The 22,437-nt window shown below is 40.3% G+C and overlaps 1 protein-coding gene and 1 pseudogene across 1 annotated transcript in view; one reads left to right on the forward strand and one right to left on the reverse strand.

The window, feature by feature from the left end:
* The window catches only part of LOC136885757 (neuroligin-4, X-linked), a 318,812-nt gene that overhangs the window by 260,632 nt on the left and 35,743 nt on the right, over positions 1-22,437 (reverse strand). The window lies entirely within an intron of this gene.
* Positions 4,116-4,236, forward strand: LOC136885818 (5S ribosomal RNA; annotated as a pseudogene).

Here is a 22,437-nt window from a genome sequence, read left to right on the forward strand (position 1 = left end):
ATCATGCAGTTTTGTTCGAAAGTCCCCTACTCTATTGTGTTTGGCTCTAGGCCAGGGTGCCCGCCATTATAAACAAATGTTCCAATCTAAAATTTGACTAGCATTAGGCATTGTGGCCTGCTATTTTCATGGAAACTCACTAATTCTGTGTGACTGGCAGTAAGCTGGCTAGCAGCAGTAAAAAGGGACTGTCATTATAATGATAACTGCACAACTCAATTTTGACTGGTCGTAGGGAAGTTGCCTGGTATTATAATAAAAACTCCTCAACTGTAACCTGTCTGAAAGTAGGAAATGGGTCTGCCATTGTAACTAAAACTCCCCAAATCGATTGTGACCGCGCAGTAGGCATTGGGGCCTGCAATTATAATGTAAACTTGCCAACTCGATTGTGAATGGCAGTAGGCAAGTGAGCCTGGCGTTATCATCACAACTCCGCAACCCTCACTTTACATTGGAAACAACGTATGTGGACCTCCCCATGCTATTTCTCGGATAAGGCTAAGAGACATGCAATTTTAAAACTATCTCATTTGCTGCACGCACAGTATTTACGTCGATATCCGTATACAATGTAGAATACCGTAGCGAAGCACGGGTACATTTGCTAGTCACGCATAACGTCATAATCTGCAGGCTTTCGAACTGAGCAGTGGTATCTCACTACGACAGAGACCTCTCGGGGCCCGTAACCTCCCAGCATATTTAGCAGCCCCTGTAACGACCAGCTTTTAACTTTTAAAAATACAGGAGCCTCAAGCGGCAGCGGGCCTGCCTCTCACTGCTGGTTTAAATCCCAATCACTCCATGCGAGCTTTGTGTTCGACAAACAGAAGGTGGGGCAGGTTTTTCTCCGAGTACTCCGGTTTTCATTGTCATCTTTCATTCCAGCAACACTCTCCAGTATCATTTCATTTCATCTGCCAGTCATTAATCGTCGCCGCAGAGAATTGCCACAGGCTTCATCACCCGGCACAATTCCTATCCTGGCCGCAAATGGGGGCTTCATTCATGCCATTCCTGACCCGGTCGAACGACTGGAAACAGCCTGTGGATTTTCATTTTGCCCTAGATTTTCATGACGTCTCCCAGCGGAAGTGAAATGAAAGTGGTTTTAAAACAGTTAGTTCATTGCAATGATGATAACTATTATACAGTAACAGACGAATTGCTTCCTAATGGTCAACTGCTACGTCAATAAATACATTGATGAGCAGTTGAATTACAGCCTGGATAGTAGTGTGGGGCATCATCCTTCGATCTGATGACGTTGGCGATGGGTTGAAACATGGACTCCACATGGCACTACAAGCAGTGGGAAGCCGTAGTGCTCCATAACCAATGCACAGCCTCCCATAATGCATTGTGATCATTCGAAGCAGTGCACAGGGCACGCACATCTCTCTCGAGAGCAGTCCGGATGACCTTGATAGGATTCTAGTCTGGTGACCTTGAAGGCCAAGTCCTCAGTGTTCATCGAACCAATCAGCCACAATCCGGGAGCAATACGTCGGAGTATTGTCTTGTTGGAGGGATAGGTCCCTCGCAGGATGATGGAGGATTAAAAAAAATGGGTGGACGTCGTCTGACGCAAAATTGCTGTACCGTCCGCCGACGAGGGACATTGGAGGAGTCCCATTTCATCTCATACGAACGGTCCCGACATTATCACATTTGCCTAGCGTTACATGGAGCCATTTAATCAAAACGCAGCTATCTCTTACCCGATTGCCCTTCAGAGCAAGTAAGTAAATAAGTAAATTGAAATAAATAAAAATCGAATTAACTGTTTTTATCTTTCAGGCGTCCAGCTCTATGGCTGGACTTTTTTTCAGCGAGTCTCGCGTTCGATTACTGACTGGAGATTTTAACCTTCATTGCTTAATTCAGATAGCTCGAGGGCTTTGCGTGTGCGTGTTGTCGTCTTCATCATTTGTAAAGCCCAGCAGGCAAATAAGTACTTAAAATTTAGGAAATAGGCTGTAAAGTAATTAAAATAGGCATGTATAATGACAAAAATTGCCACTAAAATATTATAAATGCTCTAATGTAAGCTACAGGACACACATCTGCATCATATTTTAGTATTGAATATTACATCGCCCTGTGGGTGGGAATGATAGAATAACGTCAACGGTATCCTATGTCTGCCGTAAGAGGAGGAGGCTAAAGGGGGGACCAGAGCCTCTCAACTTGGGAGTGTGTGTTGGCGACCACGTTTCCCTTAGCTGACTCTGGCGTTTCTTCCACTTACTTGTGTCAAGTTAATCGCTCTTACATTTCCTGTCTGCCCACCCTTGGTTGACTCTTGTTCTTTTGCGACCCCGATGGTGTTAGATTCGCGAGGCCTCGGGAGTCTTTCATGTCCACTCTCTTCGTGGTCCTTTTCTTTCTTTTGCCGATAAAGTCATTTATCAAAATATCGGAGCTCTTACATTTTCCTTCTGATTAGTGTTAGTAGAGGATGGTTAGGAAGTTTTTCTTCCTCTTAAAACAATAATCACCACCAGTACTTAATTTTACTCAGCAAGGACGGGATCTGGCAACCCTCTCGACCATTTGGCTTGTGGAACTGTTAGCAGAGATTTGTGTAATATGAAAATGTCGTTTGTGAATATTTTTATATATTAAGTTAAAATAAGTTTTTTTTTGTTATTAATACAGTGCATTGGAACGATATATTTTTTCTTTCCGTTCATAAATAATTGCATAAAATATACAGAACAACGTAAAAAAAGGCAAAAGGCATTAAACTATCAAATGGGATACGGAAGCTAAAATAGGCAAAAACAGGCAAAATAATAACTGGTCCTACGGTACCCAAACGAACGGGAACATGTTTGTCTCATTGCGACACTCCGATATATCCACCCAGATAAAAAAGGCATTTTGCCTAACTCCGGGGATCTAATCATAAGGATTCATCATAGGTAGGGCCCCATCTTCACAGACGCGCAGGTCGCTTATATGGCGTCATCTCGAAAGACCTGTACCAGGCCTCTCTGGAGGCCACGCGCCATTATTATTATTATTATTATTATCTATCATGTTATTGGTATTATTTACTAGAAACTGCCTCATCAGGTCACATAGTGACTCGAATGCCTAATCAATGGAGCCTGGATGTATAGACAATCTAGTCGAGTAGGCAGTGTCGTCCGGTTCGTTCTGCCGTAACATAATTCTGTGGGTTCTTATAAGCCTGGCCCCTAATGTTTATGCAAATCTCATAACATAACCGTTGTGCAGGCTAGTGCATACATGTTATTCGCTTCAGTAACTAGTAATTACACAGCACATAGCATATGTTGCAATATACTTTGGTAATTTAATATAACTTGTAAGTTTTTCAGTGTGTCGAACATGGATGCAATACTTTGTAGACAATAAAATACCTGTAAAAATTGAATAAATGTAAGTGCAGTTTGTGCAATTCAAAAGAAAAATGAACAAATAATATAAGTAGAGTTATAAGTATAGTCCGAAAGTTTAGGCAGGAATAGGTTAGAATGCAAACTTACTGAAGCGGAATAACAAGTATACACTATACTGCACAACAGTTGTGCTATGAGATTTGCATAAACATTAGGAGTACGGCCAATCATTACCCCTAGAATTTATGTTACTCTCGCTACACTACGGAAGAGAGGGCTGCATTGCACTTCCGACTAACTAAATAAGCTTGCATTCTAATCTATCACTGCCTATAAATCCGAATTCTACTTATACGTGATATTTTATAGAGTTCTAAGTGTTATATCCGTGCTCGACAGACTAAAGCTCATACGTTTCATTAATTGAGTTGAAAGTGAACATGAATTCTTCGTCATTTCCGGCTCCTTGACACAATGGTTAGCGTAATCGGCTTCCGTTCAGAGGGTCCCTAGTTCGATTCCAGGTCGGGTCGGAGATGTTAACCTTAAATTACTCATGTAACTGGCTCGATGGCAGAGTGTTTGTAATATTCCTAAACTTCATGCAACACACACATCACACAAAACACTATCCTCTAGTTTTTCATATGGCAGATGCCACCCAACCCGTCGGAGGGTCTGCCTTACATGGGCCGCACTAGGTTAGCAACAACCATACTAAATTAAATTAAAATATTATTTGCTAACGGCCATACCATGCTGAATACACCAGTTTCTGCGTCTGATTACAGCAGTTAAGCTACATTGGGCGTGGTCAGTACTGGGATGGGTGACCGCTTGGGAATACCACGTCCCGTTGGCTCTATTCCATTTAAATCCCGCCTGGTGACCATGAACGTTAAGGCGCTTCGAGTCCCGTTGGTCGAAACAATTTTCACCATCAGAATATTGGTCGGCAGGGTAGGGGAGTTGGTGGTATAGGATTCCTAATCACTAGATTGCGTGCCCAAGAGCCTAGATTAAATTCCAAACATCTCGGCAGTGCTCATATCGAGTGACGGCATATGACGCTGTTGATCATGATACGTCCGTCGGATGGGGAGCTTACGCTTTGAGCAGACCCCTTGCTGCTATCCGAAAGAAGTAGGCTATGTGACGGCACCAGGTTTCACCCTGCCCCTTCTTAATTTCATATATCATGTCATTCATTTCATCTCATTAATTTATCTGTTGAGTTTGACGTCAGGAAGGGCATCCGTTCATAAAAACCGGCGACAACACATTCATCTCACCTCACCTCATACCTGACCCCGCAGAGAAACTGGACAAGGGTTGTACAAACAACAAATTAAAATCTTAATCTAAATCATCATCATGCTCTTCTTTGAATCCATTGTTCTCCCTCCTGGTATCTTCATTTCATTTCATATTAGGAAACATAATGAATATTCTGCACCAAGTCACGAAGAAATTATTTCTCCATCCTTCCTTTCGCCTGATTTTCCCTTCCAGCATATTGGTTAGAAAGGTATTATGTCGTTATGTCGCAATATGTTGCCACTGGATTTAACTAATTTTCCCCTGTATCGTTAGCATCAGTTCTCTCCTCCATCATTCTTAACAAAAGAAAAATTGATATTTATTTTCAAAATTTCGAACACCATTACACCTTGCACCATAATTATCCTTAGCCTACTACAATGGTACCTTTATGTCGGATGAAAAAGTTTTTGTAGCAGTGTTACACACATAATGTGCCACAAATTACATTCACAAGTGAGTAATATGAAAATTAGAAATTCACATATGTTTGACCGTGCATAACTCTTTTCCTAAATATCGTAGGTCAATCGTGGTAGGACCTTCATGTCGGCCACAGAGTTAGTTTTCTAATTTGTCTAAATTGATATTTAGACGGAGAAATATTGGATTTTTTAAAATTTGTGTTGCACATTTTCAATATTCACAGCTAAAATGCACTAATATTTGCTAAAGTCACTCACATTTTTTAGCCTGTCTATTTACAAACAAACGAAGACTAATTATTTTTAAATAGGCCAACGCATTTACTCCATTAGGGCTCTCCAAAGTTTACTAAGTGCGCATAAATTAACTGAATGCTCATAACACGAAACTCCCGAAGAAAGAGGTTACACTATCGCGCTAAAATTTATCATTGCTACATTAACCTGAATATGTCATTTATATTTTACAAGAAACAGCCTTTGAAAATCAGGAGTGAGATACTCTCTCACAAATAGTAATCCTAAATCGGCCTTGTATCAATTTCAAAATAAACAAAACTAACATAACCATTATATTCGAACTATAATAATAGTACATATTATATCATATTCGCTTTCGGACAGTTGAAACCACCTTCAGGAACTTTTACACATTACTTCCTTGCAACCCTAAAATCTTTGCATTCTTTTCTCTGGCCTGTCTTGTTTCCTTTGTCCATTCACCTTCTGTTCGTCATGAAATCCTCTGATGCTGTCGATCACTGGTCTACACTTTGTTGGCTTTAGAATGTCATCCCGATTTCATTCAGACTGCTCAATATTCCTTCTTACTTTCCCGAAGTATTCGTCGGAAACTTTAGGTCTTCTACCAAATGTTTTAAAAATCTGTTTTGTCAGCCTCTTCTCGTCCATTCTAAACGTTTACCCATAAAATTTGAGTCTTCCTCTTCTCATAGACCTAATCTTTCACTTTCTTGGTACAGTTTTCCCCTTCTTTGTAACCTATGCTGGTCATCGACGATTTTTGACCCATTATACTGCGGAGGATATTTCTCTCAAATTCCTCGGCTGTTCTTAGTTCCGACATTCCCTTCATTGGAAGACATTCACTAGCATACAAGCATTCTGTTTTAATCTGATCAAGATGAAGTGAGATCCATCTAATAATAATAATAATAATAATAATAATAATAATAATAATAATAATAATAAGCACGAGACATCAGAGAAGAAGTGGTAACGTTCTTTACAGCACTATGGCATTCATCTTCCTTCATATACGAGATTCTGTGGTCAGTGTGGTAGAATCCAGACCACTTCAGAACGACAGCAAAGAAATGTGCGCGTATGAGTGTGGGCAGAACAGGCTGACCGAATCAAAGCAGTGGCAGGAGAAACGTCACCCATGTCAAAGGAAAATGCTATCTACATTTTCATCCACACTGTAGATGTAGATTAAAGATTGGTCAGTTTTGAGGGACATGTCCAGAGTAACGGCTCAAAGGAAAGTCGAGAAATATAGGACAGACACAAATGTGCGACTGAAAGTCTGTATGTAACGAGACTTCAAAGTGAAATTTCAGGAAGGATACATATTTTTCAGACTTTTCTTATGGTGTTATGTTGTCAGTTAGGTTATGTAATAAAATATTGATAACAATATACACCATGAATTGGGGAAGCGACTGGGTACTTCAGAAGTCTCCGTAGTTGGTAGAGAACAATAAATAAGTAAGGAATAGTCTTACGTACATCATATTATAATGTGTATTTTTAAACTTAACTGACAACTTTATGTAAGAGAAGGGAGAGGGTCCGAATTAACAACTATTTAAGAAAAGATTAACACCAAGTAAAGAAAGATCAATAACATTATCAAATGTAGTAACAACAACATCAAGCGTTCTCAATGAGGAATTCGAGCCATTTTTACAACATTGAAAAAAGGGGATAAAACCCAGAAATACAGCGTTCCAAGTTTAAAATGCAAGATCGCCTTACAAAGAAGATAAATGGAATGACACAGAGATCCGAAATAATTTAACAAGAGACAGAACCCTAACTGAAGCAAGACGGGGGCCAGTGCATGACAGGAGGAATTCTTAAGGCCGGAACTTTATTAGAAATGTTTGTAGAAAATATGAGGGCTAGTTCACAGATGATAAAATTAATAGCCATAGATAAATGACCTTAAAATTTCCATGTGTACTGGTACTGGAAAAGTTCAGATATAACAAACAAGATTTAGACAATGAACACCGCGCACTCGCAAACAGTTCATGGCCGGAGAGATTGATGAACATAGCCAACGTAATGCTTCAAAATAGAACCTGAATTGCTGTGGGAACTAAGTCCCGTAAAAATAGCGAAATGCCACTTTGCTCACCCAAGTCGGGCGATAAACGAGAGCGTAAAACACGCGACCAGCTCAGTTTCCTCCACCACACCGGAGTCGAAAGCAGACTGAATTCCAGGTGGAGCGGATGGTTCCTTTGCTAGGGACTGGATCAGTAAAGACGAGAAGGTGACGTCAAATTGACGTCAGAATCACGTGGTAAACAGCGGAGATGAAGAGCAGATTGTTCAGGTGTATAAAGGCATATACTCGTATATATGTATAAATAGATTAAAAAACAATTTAATTGCGATTTGAACACGGGGCGAAAAAGTGTGGAGTCGTGGCGATAGCCCCTGCACCACTACGTCGGTTGAACATTTCGCCCGCTAAGAGGTACATAGAGCACGTGAGAAACTTCGATCATGTGTTCGCTTATTTCGTCGCCTCTTTCACTGAGCAAATTTCCTGGGAAATTGTGTTTTGTACACTTGGTGGGTTCCCCTAGTTAGTCGATGTGTCTGTGTAGTTCCATCGCAGGGCCTGTTACTCTGATGAGTGTGTCGTCAAATATTACATGATTTTTATTGTATCATCAGCCGAACTTCTGTTTAATCGTAATATACTGTATGTGTAATTACAGTGGTTTTACTTTGGGGGAAATTTTATTATATGTTATTGCAAAAGGACTTCAAAAGAAAACTATCATTTCCGCAGTTAAGTTGCTAGACTGTGAAATTTGCTCAGAGAGCATCAAAACACTTACCATTTTCATGCTGTTAGGTATTTTTAATTTTGGTGTAACCCTTCCCCCTGTATAACCCTCACACCTGGGTACATTTTTCTGTGTATATATTTGTGTGGCCTCATCCCCACTGCTAACTGCCAATCACCACTACTGCCAGAAAGTCAGTGAAGTCACCAGGGTAGTTCATAGGGCACTCTTCAACAATGTGTTCTTTACTGTCTGCCTTAGGTAGTAGCAGTTACATTCTTCCGAAGGGAATTTTTCCATTTAAAGTGTAGGTCACGACATCTGACATGATTAGACAGCATCCCATTATGTGTTGACCATATCTTGCGAAGGAGATTTGATTTATGAGGCTTTTTTCTGGCACAGAGAAAAACTATGGAGCTGTTGCGCCATTCTTTTTTCCAGGGCTGTTTAAGATTCTCAGTGGTGGACTTCTGCAGCAGAGCCTGTTGATGTTATGCCACCGATGTCCTCGTGAATTGGTAGCTGTTGATTCCTTGAATTTCCCTGAATCTCGATGTCGTGATTTTTATTGAGACTCTGCATATAAGGACCATTACATAGATTTGAATGGTGTGTATCAACGTTTGAATTGGGTGGAGTTTGAACCTTACCATCGGCAGGCAACCCTGTAGATGGATTTCCATGCTTTCGTATTCTTCCAACAGACAAATTCTGGGACTGAACCTTAATTAAGTCCATGACCGCTTCCTTCCCAGTCCTGTCAGCTTCCTCATCCTCATCAACTCTAGCTAGAGTGAGGATCACGCAAGAAAGTGGGTGATTGAGAACAATCTGAGCAGAGTGAGATAGTAAATCGTTGCGATGTTTTCAAACTGCTTTCGTGAACTCTCTCTCTCCCATATATATTCCCCCTGTGGATGGGGGCGGTATAATAACACCGACGGTATGCCCTGCCTGTCGTAAGAGGCGACTAAAACGGACCTCAGGGGCACTTAACTTGGGATCGTGGATTGATGACTATGGGGTCCTGACCTGAGTCCTCGCATTACCTTCACATACTTATGTCAGGCTGTTCACTTTCATGTATCTTGCCTGTAGAGCCCAGGTTAGGTTAGAACACGAACTTACTGAAGCGAGTAACAAGTATAGTCTACCTTCACAACGACTATGCTATGGGGTTTGCATACGTATTAGAGTACGGCCCATCAGAACCCCTAAAATTTATGTTATTCTTGTTACATTATGGAAAATCGGGTGGCCGGCACTTCCTACTAACCAAATTAGTTTGCAATATAACCGGTTAATGCATACAAATCCGGGCTATACTTATGTGACTTCTCTTTGTCAATTCTTGCTCATTTACAATCTCGACGCTATTAGGTTCCGAAGCTTTTTTTTCTCTCTGATTAGTGTTATATAGAGGATGGTTGCCTAGTTGTACATCCTCTTAAAACAATAATCACCACGACCACCTTTCCCCTTCCTAGTTGAATGCACTTTGCTTTTAGTAAAGATAATGAACAGTACATCAAGGAGTACATTATCTTTATATTCAGTCTATTTGTTCCAATCAACGGAACGAGTTGACCATGCGGTTAGCGTCGCGCAGCTGTGAGCTTTCATTCCGTAGATAGCGTGTTTCAGCCTCACTGTCGGCTACTCTGAAGATGGATTTCCGTGTTTTCCCAATATCACACCAGACATATATGTCTAAATCTTCCAATGATGCTCCACTTTGTGAATGTATTAATATGCGCCAGTCAAACACTTAAGGGCATTGATAAAGATGTTGTTTGTTGTGTAAGGGGGCCTAACACCTAAGCCATCGGCCCCTAATGGTAAGAGGTGAACGAAACGAAAATTACATCTTCAAAATGTATCCACTGACCAGAATCTAGAACGAATGCTGAAGAAAAAACGATCGTGAAACCAAAACAATCAGTGGATCCAATTCACAATGCTTTAATGACTGGCATAATACTCATTATATGAAGGGGTCCAAAATCCCCTCATAGTGGTACTAATCACAGATAACGTTGAATAATAGTGTTTCTCTCATGGCGGTACTATCGCAGGAAATGTAGACCCCATGGTATGTCCCACACAATGGCACCACTCACGGGAAATACAAACCTATGATGTTTCGCACATAAGGGTACTATTCACAAGTAACGCAGACCCATGGTGTTCCTCACATAGTGGGACAAATGAGAGTACCCGGTATTCTCGCGGTGTTCCTCCTATAGAGGAACTAATCACAGGCCACGTATACTCATGGTGTTGCTTACATAGTGGTACTAATCATAGGCAATGTAGACCCACAGTGTATCACACATTATGACAACGCCCAGAGGCAACATAAACCCATAGTGTTCCTCACATAGTGGAACTAATGACATGTAACGTAGGTCTATGGTGTCTTTCATAAAGTGGTGCTACTCATAGGTAACGTAGACCCATTCCCAACACAGTGGAATACATACGAACACCATTATCACAAACAATGACCAGACCCGTACTGTTTCTCGGATAATGGTACTGCTCCTACGTAACGTAGACCAAAGACTTTCCTAGCAAGGTGGTATTAGTTACAAGTAAGGTCCACCCATGGTGTTCCGCACTTATATATTTTTTAATTAATAAAACTCCCCCCATGAGGAGGCTGCCACAAGGACATAGAATGTCGACTACACAGTATTTTGTCTTCTAAGTTACTGTTGAGTTTGCTAGTGTGCCAGATAGAAATAACCACCACAAGGCTCAGGAGTGAATTTGCAATGAATTTGGAATATGGCATGATGTATGGTTCTTGGAATGTTATATAGGTGATTGCGGAGTATGGTTACTGAACCTCGTATTGCGGCGATAGCGATGTCGTGAAGTCGTGTCGAGTTGAGACCGAGAGAATCCCATACCTCTACAAGAATTTAGGGATTGTGCCTCGAGCTCCGATCATGAGGCCATGGACGGAAATATTGTCTAAGTGATTTTTATCTTTATAGTAGTTTGCGGTTGGCTGGTAAATGGACGTATTTTCGGCGTCTACCTCTGTACTAATCATTCTCGGTGTTTGCCGCACGTGAATGGAATCGTTTACCGGACGACGTCAGAGGAACACCTTTTTGCTATTTGCTTTACGTCGCACCGACACAGATAGGTCTTACGGAGACGATGGGATAGGAAAAGCCTAGGAAATGGACGGGAGCGGCCGTCGTCTTAATTAAGGTACAGCCCCGGCATTTGCCTGGTGTGAAAATGGCAAACCACGGAAAACCATCTTCAGGGCTGCCGACAGTGGGGCTCGAACCCACTATCTCCCGATTACTGGATACTGGCCACACTTCAGCGACTGCAGCTATCGAGCTCGGTCAGAGGAATACCAACTAGAGTGTCATTTAAAAGAGTGGTAAGAGGTACAGCAGGATGCGAGTGACCTGTGCATTTCTGGCCTTTCAGTGATCGTGCTACTACAATACCATTACTAGCTATTACCATTATTATTATTATTATTATTATTATTATTATTATTATTATTATTATTATTATTATCATTGCTGTTGTATGTATGTCTCACTGTGGTGGAATTTTATTTTAGTTATATTTTGATTGTGTTTAAATTGTGTCTTCTAATATTAATTACGGTAGTATTACTTGTGACTTTAATGTATAGCCTACTAATTGGTTTAGTGCAAGGGAAGGCCCAATGGCCTTAACTACACCAATAAAGACATTTATCTGTCTATCTATCTACTAATCACAAGTATTCTCAAGGTTCTAACGTCATCATTCCTTGGTCGCCCCATTTAGTTGCCTCTTACGTCAGGCAGGGGATATCGTGGGTGTATTCTACATCAGCATCCCGCACCCACAATATTTCAGGGGCATTGAATTAGGCAGGTTATTAACTAGCAAGAACGGAAAGAAAAAAGTCGGATGATGCAGAAGGAGAAGGCCTACAAAATGGTATTTCCCGATACAAGAATATAAAGCCTCTCACAATGGAGGCGGGCCGACTCCTTTTAAACTGGTGTCCACCTACACAATAGAGCTCTTGTGACGTCACATAAGAGGTTAACGATGTAATGCAGTCAAGAGGCCAAAATGAAACTAGCGCTCTACGACGGAGAGCCGGACAAGTAGCAAAAGAGAGCAAAAAGAAAGGAGCCAAGTATTGGAAAAGGCTAGCTTATTAGACCGTCATAGGAGACTGTTCCATAGCTTGACGTTTTATTAAAACTTAGGTCATTTCCTCTGTAATAACCTCTCTTTCATGATTCTTGCACTGAGGCAGTTTGCTGACTGAACATCTACATTAAATTAACTTATAAAATCCGCGCTCATCCAATTGTTTACTCATAGTTTATGTTCATTGTGGAATGAGCTCCATTCCTTGATTGTCAGATTCTAGATCCTGGGTTCAAACACGGACGGTAATCCATGTCATACTTTGATGGTATGTTATAGATTAGATTTGTTTCTTCTTCATGATCCGTGTCCTCCCAAACCGTCGCCCATCTGTTTCTTATCCATAGCTGTTCTAACCAATGAAACCATTGGTTTAAATATTTGAAGAGATCCCCGGAATAAGGATATAAGCAAAAAATCGTTAACCCGTTTTTTCCCAGAATTTTTTTCGAAGGTTTGCCTTGATTTTCACAAACGTTACTCAATAGGGGGTGTGGAACTGTAAGAAAAAAATGGATTTTGAATTAACATCATTCTCAGGGTTATTTTTAGCCTGGCAGGATTTCCTGCCACTGGGATTAATCATTATCTGTTTCAACTTGTCACTTTTGTTTGAACTTATTGTCAAATTACTACGTAATAATGCTCATCAGGTTAAACATTTACAACAATGTGACAAAATATATCAACAATGATGACTGAGTCCACATTCTTACATAATTTAAAAAAATGTTTGAAACAAACTTGCTAGGAAAACTTGCAATGTGTTATTTCTTTACAGAGGTCTCACATGGTAGTGCTCGTGACATTCAGGATCAAGACGTGTCTTACACACTTGTACGTTGTTCTACCTTTGCACTGCTTGCATCTCGAATTAGGTTGCTCACTTTTTATTATCCAATGATTTCTTTCATCAAACCGTGATGCATTATAGGCGGTGCCACTGATTTGAAATCTTGGACCGGAGCACTTCCGTTCACTTCCATACAGCAGGAGCAGTTGCTGACTAATATCTTGCCGGAACTTTAGCAATGTTATATTATTACCAAGACTTCGGAAAAGGCGCCAAGCGTTCACAACAGCTGCGTTCATCCCCCAAACAAACAATGGGCACCACCATTTTTTGGACCTGATATGAATCCTGTATATAGCCACATATTTGTCATGTGAATAAACTCCTCCCATGTATTTATTATAGACTGCTATTAGTTTAGGTTGAGGCACTGGGATATAATTCTTCAGTTTGGCAGACCATCTTTCAGCAGATGTAAGTGGACTGGATTTTACAGCATTACTAGTAACTGTTACAATTCTATTGTCAAACCACCTTACTAACATTATTGTATCATCAGGAACTGTTTGGTCCATAGCTCCCCTTCCTTCCTTTTCTATTGATTTCTTGTCAGTGAGGGGTGCATCTCCAATCCTGTTTTCCCTGATAGTCCCCGTAGCAGCTATTCCTTTTTGTGATAAATCTTCCAGAAGAGGAATGGAGGTGAAAAGATTGTCAAAAACAATATGTGAACAAGCTTCAATGTTACATTTTTTGGCAAGTGTTGTAACAATATCATATCCTTGGCCTGATCCTGAAGGTCGAATACGAGTGCTGCTTCCGCAATATGGATGTAGGCGATTTAGGTGACATATTGTGTGCATAGTCCGCTTTCTTTGACTGGGTCGATGGGTATTACTGCCGAGGTTGATGGTGAGCATAAGCGTTGGAATTACTAAATACTGCCTGATCTTCGTCCGTTTCTACAAGTAGTTCAGCAGAACTTTTGAGTATACACCTAGGTAAATGATGCAACTGAAAATCCACTTCATAATCACTTTTGTCGGAGTCAGCATCTGTCTCTGCGTCTGCATTTTGAACTGGCGCGAGTACAGAAATTCCAGTCACATTGACATCATCCAGGGCATCACATTCTAACAGGTCACATATTTCATTGACGCACAGCCTAAAATAAAAATAACACGCATTTTTAGAACTATAAGTCTTATGGCTAATAATGGCAGGAAATCCTGACAGAGGATTTAAATGGTTCATTGGTGCCCTGTCAATAATTATGAGAAAAATTCCAGTAGCAACACAGCCTTCCTGACTGTCTTGAGAACTTAAATACATAATACTACTCAAGTCCAAGGTGAAGTAAAGGAAAACTTACGATGTATGTCTGTTGCTGTACGCCATTTCATTCCACTCGATCTTTTGCTCTAACTAATACACCTGTGGTGATTAATAGCACAAAATGATGGTATGGATCTTTATAACTGGCTTATCTATGAAGGTCAGGGAATATTCTAACACAGTGAATAAACAAATTAACTTAATGCACTGCCATCTAGATAGAGAAAACTACACCGGTAGGAATTCCTGCCAGTAGGATGAAATGGGTTTAATTTTTCAGGAGAGAGGGAACACACTACTCGAACCAATTGCGTATAGAAATGTACAAATAAGTTCCTCATTTAAAAACAATATTTAATTGCTCTTCTTCTGCTGTTCGATTTTGGACACTATGGACCACAGAGTTACAACTACGGTATCCTAGATCATCTTTACCTCCCCTGGCTTTTACCTTCCGCGTACCTGCCAACCTTTCCGATTTTTGCAGAAGCTTTCCATTGTTTAACTCGTCTTCCGATTTTACTCTTCCTGTGTTTGACCAATATAACCTCCCGTACGCTAAATACTCTTCCCCTATGATTCTTATATGCTTGTGTAATTTACGCAACCTCATTTTCAAGCGTATTTATTTGATGCCTTATTTAGCGAGTGTATCTTCCGTCCCCTTCGTGCATCGTGTTTTCGGCTCACTACAGCACCTTGTTTGCTTTACAGCTGGGGATTTTGGGCTGCAATCGCCCTACAAGCAAGCGAGACTAGCGCGCTAGCGATTCAGTTAATCGGGATGAAAGAATGACTTTGTTATTGTGTGGTTCACGCGCTGTTAACATCTTTTCTGTGCGTAGTTTCGTTGCAGCCTACGTGATTGTTCTTACTATTCTGTGCTTTTCCCCCTGTCGAAGTCATATGAAAATATTAAATGATACATATTGATCTGTTTTATATGTGGTAGATTCGCGTATTTCAGTGCATCTGTGTTCATTCTTACTTCAAAATTGTGATAAGTTGAACGTATTTCAGGGAGTTGTGTCCGTGACAGATTCCTGTATTTTCACGTTATGGCCCAAAAGCATAAGAAACATTATCTCCAGGTGCTCAGAGATATGTATAAAATTAAATATCCGTTCATTTTACAGTCTAATAAAGGAAACTATTCTGCATTTAATATTATTATTCGTATGTATGTGTCATAAATGAGAATGATTAGACACATTTTCTTGTAACCATTCTTACGTTTTCTTAGTTCAAGAATTTAAATTTAATGATGATTTTGCATTGTAATTGTAGATATGTACGTCTTTTATCATATCCTTTTTCAACTAGAACGTGGCTCGATATTATAGCCTATGTGATGAAATCCTAGAATTAAAAAATGGTCCTGTTTCTGATTTCTAAAGTTTCTGAGGAATTCTTCTTCCAATATAGCTTTATTCGTTGGCTTATTTGCTTCCTTATTTCTTTAAAAAAATCAATTTTGAAAGGTTTATTTTTTTCCTTCTTCTCGGAAGCCTCTGAGGTCTGAAACTAATTGTGCAACGTGTTTCCACCTGGGAACAATTTTTCCCCTTCAAAATATGTATCAACTTTTCGAGTCGGCCTTTCTTGATTCATACGTAGGAGATATCCATAAAATTGTATTTGTCTCTTCTTCATCGACTCCATAATTCCCTTAGTCTCTTTATATAACTCTTTGTTAGGTCTTAATCTTCGTTGTCCACCAATATATATAGGTCCTAGAATCTTCCTTAGGAACTTCCTTTCTTTCTTCTCCAGTTGTTCCAGCAATCCTCTGCTTGTTTTGTTCTCAGACGTAATGTACACATCTTTCGTCAACTGGTGCGTTAATTCCATCTGTCTGATCCTTGCCTTGATTTCCTCCTGTTCTAAGCCATTAGACTGGATCATTTCACCAAGATATTTGAAGCTCATGATTTTTTCTACCTTTCCTCCTGTTATGTTCATGATTTCTGGAGATGATTTGATTTTTGCCATAGATTTTGTTTTTTTCAAAAGCGATCTGCAAGACCGTATTCATAGCATTTTCACAAATATATTTGTAACTTGAAGGTTTTAAAAATAATGTATAAATTAGAATCGATACAGTGGAAAATAATCTGTAATTATATCTTACATTTGTATATAACAAAAGAGAAATCCTAAAATGAAGCACTACCAGACAGTCATCAGTGTTTTTCAGAACGTCTGATATTCAACAGGAAGGGACTCGTGGACAAGCTCGAAATCCAGGAGAGAAAAATATTGAGGAAGATATTAGGACCAGTGAAGGAAGGGACGAATACAAAAGGCGACACAAACAAGAGCTCTACAAGTACTGTGAAGAAATCACGGACGTGGCCAGGAAGACACGTCTAGCATTTTAAGGCACATCTACAGGATGCATCATCCCAGATTGATCAACCAGCTTCTCGTTTAGTGGCCAAAGAGAAATACCTTATCACCATGGTTTGTGAAAGTAAGCAAAAATCTGCAGAAACTGGGAGGAACAAAAAGAGACCTAAAAGACCGGACATCTTTTGGGGGGGGGGGGATGTTTAAACAAAAGTGGTTCCGAGGCAAAGCACCAAAAAGGAAGACAGGGATTCTCTGGACAAAGGAGAGGAAATAACAACACAGCCAGAGGATGCGCAATCACTGGGCAAACATCAAAACCCACCTCAAACACAATAGTTGAATAGCGTGGTGCTTAGTCGGCCTATACGAACCAAGATTAAGAAGAAGAAGAAGATAAATCCTGTAGGCTGCATGCACTTTGGACAGAAATGATAGCAAATAATTTGGTTGTAATAATAACCTAACAACAGTAACAATACAAGTGTCAAGAACACATTTCAAAATATAGATGTGACTAGCTGATGTACCCGTGCTTCGCTACGGGATTCTCAGAAAGACTGTCTTTGTGGTTTTCCTGACGACAATTAACTTAGGAACGTAGGGATTAAAAGCAATATTGTCATATAAACTACTCGCTCAAATAAAAAAAACGCACATTTTCTCAGTACTACGATGCCGATCTAACAGTCCAAATTTCCAGTGCTGGTATGACCAGGCCGCAGACAGCCATGAACACTCCTCTGCCATTGTTCCGTTAAATATACACACTGCTCATTCCAATCAGTGCCTCAGTGTAGGGATTGAATAGCTCGAATGCTATGATGAACCAGTGTGTTACGTACCAGTAGTATCAGAAAATTTATGAACCAGAGGAATGGCATGCTTATGAAGAAAGTTATCTAACTCCCCAGCTACTTCCAGGCAGGCTGTTATACTCGGTACGACCGGGCGAGTTGGCCGTGTGGTTAGGGGCGCGCAGCTGTGAGTTTGCATCCGGGAGGTAGTGGGTTCGAAAAACACTGTCCACAGCACTGAAGATGGTTTTCCGTGGTCTCCCATTTTCACACCAGGCAAATGCTGGGGCTATACCGTAATTAACGCCATGGCCGCTCCCTTTCCATTCCTAGCCCTTTCCTATCCCATCGTCGCCATAATACCTATCTGTGTCAGTGCGACGTAAAGGAAATTAAAAACAACTCGGTATACAGCAGTAATCCCATCTATCGGAGATGAGTTGCAATAGGGACAGAAAGCACATCCCAACAAACAATGGTCAGTGTAATGTTATTGTTGATCAATGTCATGAGCTTTCTGTATTGGAGGCCTTCCTTTCGACTCTGTGATATTAGAGCATCTTACGAAATTATTTATAGCGTAGACTGTAGTTCTTTATTCCCCGACTTCACATAACGATTTTCATTAAATTCTGTTAACCCATTTTCTCGTGACTTGGCGCTGATATGGACTTAGCAAGAAAAATCCAAATTCATGAATATCTCTGTTATCATAGCCGGTACGGTAGAAATGTATAAGACATAAATGATCGGAAATTTAACACTATATAATTTAAGTAATTATCTTCTAAAAGAATTGAATTAACTGGACAATATTTAGTTCACAAAATATTAACGGTACACGCTGTCTACCCTGTCTCCCTTGATGCTTGGCCCCTGGTTACAAGTCTTATGGAATTATCTTACCATTACAACATTCATTATGACTGAATGAACGAGTCAATGACTGCATGAATTAGTGAATTTATGATTTCATGATTGAATTGTGGTCGTGCGTGAATGAATGAATGAATGAATGAATGAATATCACTCTTCTCACCTGGTCACGGAGAGCCTTTAGCTGGGGGAAGGAACATTCATTGATGAATGAGTCATTGTTGAGTGAATGAGAAGATGACTTGATGAACTAAATTGAACATCCCATTATGAATTAATGAAATTCTGACAGCCAAATGAATGAAGTACTGGATGAATGACGGTGCGTGAATGAATGGATTGGATTCCCAGTCCTCTCTACAAGTTACGGACAGCCAACAATTGGGCAGTTCTTGGTTGCATGAATGATGAATTGATTTGAACATTCCATTATGGATGAAGAATATTACACAAGCGATAATAAGGTAAAGTTAAACATAACTACAGAACAATAATAACAACAACAACAAGAGTATAACAAGCAATTCAATGGAAGGAAAATATTACAAGAAATACTACCAATAATAGTAGTAGTAATTCTTGTATTTATTTCATTGAATTGTCTGTTGTACTATTGTTATTGTTGTTGTTGTGGGGTTACGTTTTAACTTTATAATCACTTGTAATGCTAAGCTAGTAGTAAGTTCATTGTAAGCCGTAGTGTTAAGCACTGGCATTAGTGCTGTAGCTGTATAAGATCTGACCCATCAACGACTTGAAAAAAAAAAAAAAAACAGCGAGTACTGGACAAATTCCTCTCTAAAGAACCAGAGAAACAAGGAAAAGCCACTTGGACCTTGTTTCAATGACGGTGAAATCCTGACATTCACCTCCCCGAGGTAGAGAGGAGGCAACGACTGCATATAAAAATAATAGTTTATATGCAGACGGCTAACGAATGAAGGGACCGATTATCTCCCGGTATAAGGGGATCCCCGTCCGCCTCTGTGGTGTAGTGGTTAGCGTGATTAGCTGCCACCCCTGGAGGCCCGGGTTCGATTCCCGGCTCTGCCACGAAATTTGAAAAGTGGTACGAGGACTGGAACGGGGTCCACTCAGCCTCGGGAGGTCAACTGAGTAGAGGGGTGTTCGATTCCCACCTCGGCCATCTAGGAAGTGGTTTTCCGTGGTTTCCCACTTCTCCTCCAGGCAAATGCCGGGATGGTACCTAACTTAAGGCCACGGCCGCTTCCTTCCCTCTTCCTTGTCTATCCCTTCCAATCTTCCCATACCCCACCAAGGCCCCTGTTCAGCACAGCAGATGAGGCCGCCTGGGCGAGGTACTGATCATACTCCCCAGTTGTATCCCCCGACCCAGAGTCTGAAGCTCCAGGACACTGCCCCTGAGGCGGTAGAGATGGGATCCCTCGCTGAGTCCGAGGGAAAAACCGAACCTGGAGGGTAAACAGATTACGAACGAACGATAAGGAGATCCCCTATAGCAAGTGCCAACAGTCTCTCTGAGAGTGGATGAGCGGGTGTGGGTAAGAGCACTCTATTGTCCTCCCAAAGGCGGAGGAACCAGTTTGGTCAACAGCATTAGGATGCAGAAGGCACGGGAAACCACTGCATTAAAGATCCTGAGAGATATTCCAATAAATCCACATGGCATGGCTGCAACGTCAAGATCGGAGCTGGCCGTGTGGATCGTCTGCCTCCGTTTGAAGACAACGGCTTAAAAAGAAGAAGAACTGGACAAATTACTGAACTACGTTTATTTATGACGTTAGGTACACTAGAGCTTTGTTAGCCTCGTTGTGTAGCCTATCCGTAGGCTCCGGTTTCGATTCCTGGGCAATGCAACATTTAAGGTTGGAAAGGCGCTCAGGGAGCCTTGCGAGGAAAATTGAGAATTTGCCTGATGTGAGAGTCACCGGAGCCGGTTACGGAAGACGAGCAATGAGGCTGGCAGACTTCTCACACAGGGTGGGCAGTATTCATCCTGGCTGTCCAAATCTTTTATAGGTTGTATGCTCCACAGGTGTTTTGTTTATTGGTCTTTATTATTATTATTATTATTATTATTATTATTATTATTATTATTATTATTATTATTATTATAAATGCATTTATTTTATTCGTTAGAGTTCATGTATGAACCACATTTACACAATGCACCAGATCTACATTTCAAAATTGTTCCCTTTTTTTCTTTACTCCTTCCAGACATTCTCATGACCTCTCCTTTGTCGCTTTTCAACCGCTTTAAACACTTCTATTACCTCTTCGTATGTTCTCGAAACTCCTTTCTGTATATTTCCAATTACCATACAGTTTTTTTTTTTTTTTTTTTTTTTTTTTTTTTTTTTTTTGCTATTTGCTTTACGTCGCAGCGACACAGATAGATCTATTGGCGACGATGGGATCGGAAGGGCCTAGGAATGGGAAGTAAGCGGCCGTGGCCTTAATTAAGGTACAGCCCCAGCATTTGCCTGGTGTGAAAATGGGAAACCACGGAAAACTATCTTCAGGGCTGCCAACAGTGAGGTTCGAACCCACTATCTCCCGATTACTGGATAGTGGCCGCACTTAAGCGACTGCAGCTATCGAGCTCGGTTCTATAGAGTATTGCTCGTCTTTTCGTACAGTAGATTCTCTGACTTGTGCGAGGTGAATAGGAAGCACCAATAAAACTCCGACCAAGGCTAAGCGGAATGTCACGTACTCCTTACGTGCTTCCGGTTTTGCATCAATATGGCTAATTCCTGAGAGAAATCCAACTCAATGCTGGAAACATCCTAGGCATATGAGCTACGAATTTTAGGCAAATAAAATATGAGAATAATTTCTTAATTTATTCCTAAAAATTTCATTAGTTTATCAGTTTGCCACTTTCTACCACTACGAGCGCTAATGAGAGTCAATGCAGAGTTTCACTTATGCTCTTATAACTACATTTGGTATAGACATTTTTCAAAAATAGAAGGAAGAGTAAGAGGGTACTGAAACGAAGAACACATTACAGAAATAATTTTATAAATAAGTCAGTTTGGCTACGATTTAAAAAAAAGGAAAACAAGTGGTAAAGAAACAAGTGATTTTAGACCAGAAGTGATTTCCTAAATTTGTTTTTCAGTTTGATAGAGCTATCCACGACACAAAATTTGAAACCTTTCCGGGCCATTTATCCCTTCAACTTCCGGCACAATTGAGGAAATTCCTTAAGTTTACGTTTTTCTTTGTATGTTTTCAACATTAAAATCTTCAAAAATATTTCATTCACCTTTACCTAAGGCACAGATAGAGGTAGTTGCGTGTCCAAATAATTCCTGTGAAAAAATCTACACAAAAAAAGTGGATTATTTAAGGAGAAAATTTTACCTTTCATGTGCGCTTATTCATACTTAATTTTATCACAATGATTATAATCGTAGAATATTGTTACATTGTAGACATCATAATAAGTTTTGGGCTTATGCTGAGTCAAGGAAACAAGGTTAAATTCCTTACGTTTCGCAGAGAACTTTCCTCTGCGTTTTCAGGAAAATAATCTTGTCTGTTCTACAGGAAGACTTCTCTAAGAATGTTGGTTTGAATGTAAGAAAATTTTACCGTTGATCTATAGTAAGTGGTACCATCGTTCGTCACCAGATGACTCAGAAAGTGCGCTAGCACACTGATCAAAGTTCTCTACGAAACGTAATGAATTTCAGATAGTTTCCTTGGCACGGAAAAATCCCAAAATATCATTATTATATTTATAATTTCAAGCCATGAAAGCACCAAACTAAACATTGTTACATTATTCACATTCTTACTAAATCATTGCATTGCCACTTCAAATTACCTATTTATCAGTATTAACCCTCTAGCACTCGCGTGGCGCACTATGTACTCCATTACGTATTTTAATATATCTTACGAGGTTAATTGATCAATTAATTCTTGAAA

Source organism: Anabrus simplex, chromosome 14 (assembly GCF_040414725.1).
Source record: "Anabrus simplex isolate iqAnaSimp1 chromosome 14, ASM4041472v1, whole genome shotgun sequence".
In the NCBI taxonomy this organism is placed as follows: Eukaryota; Metazoa; Arthropoda; class Insecta; order Orthoptera; family Tettigoniidae; genus Anabrus; species Anabrus simplex.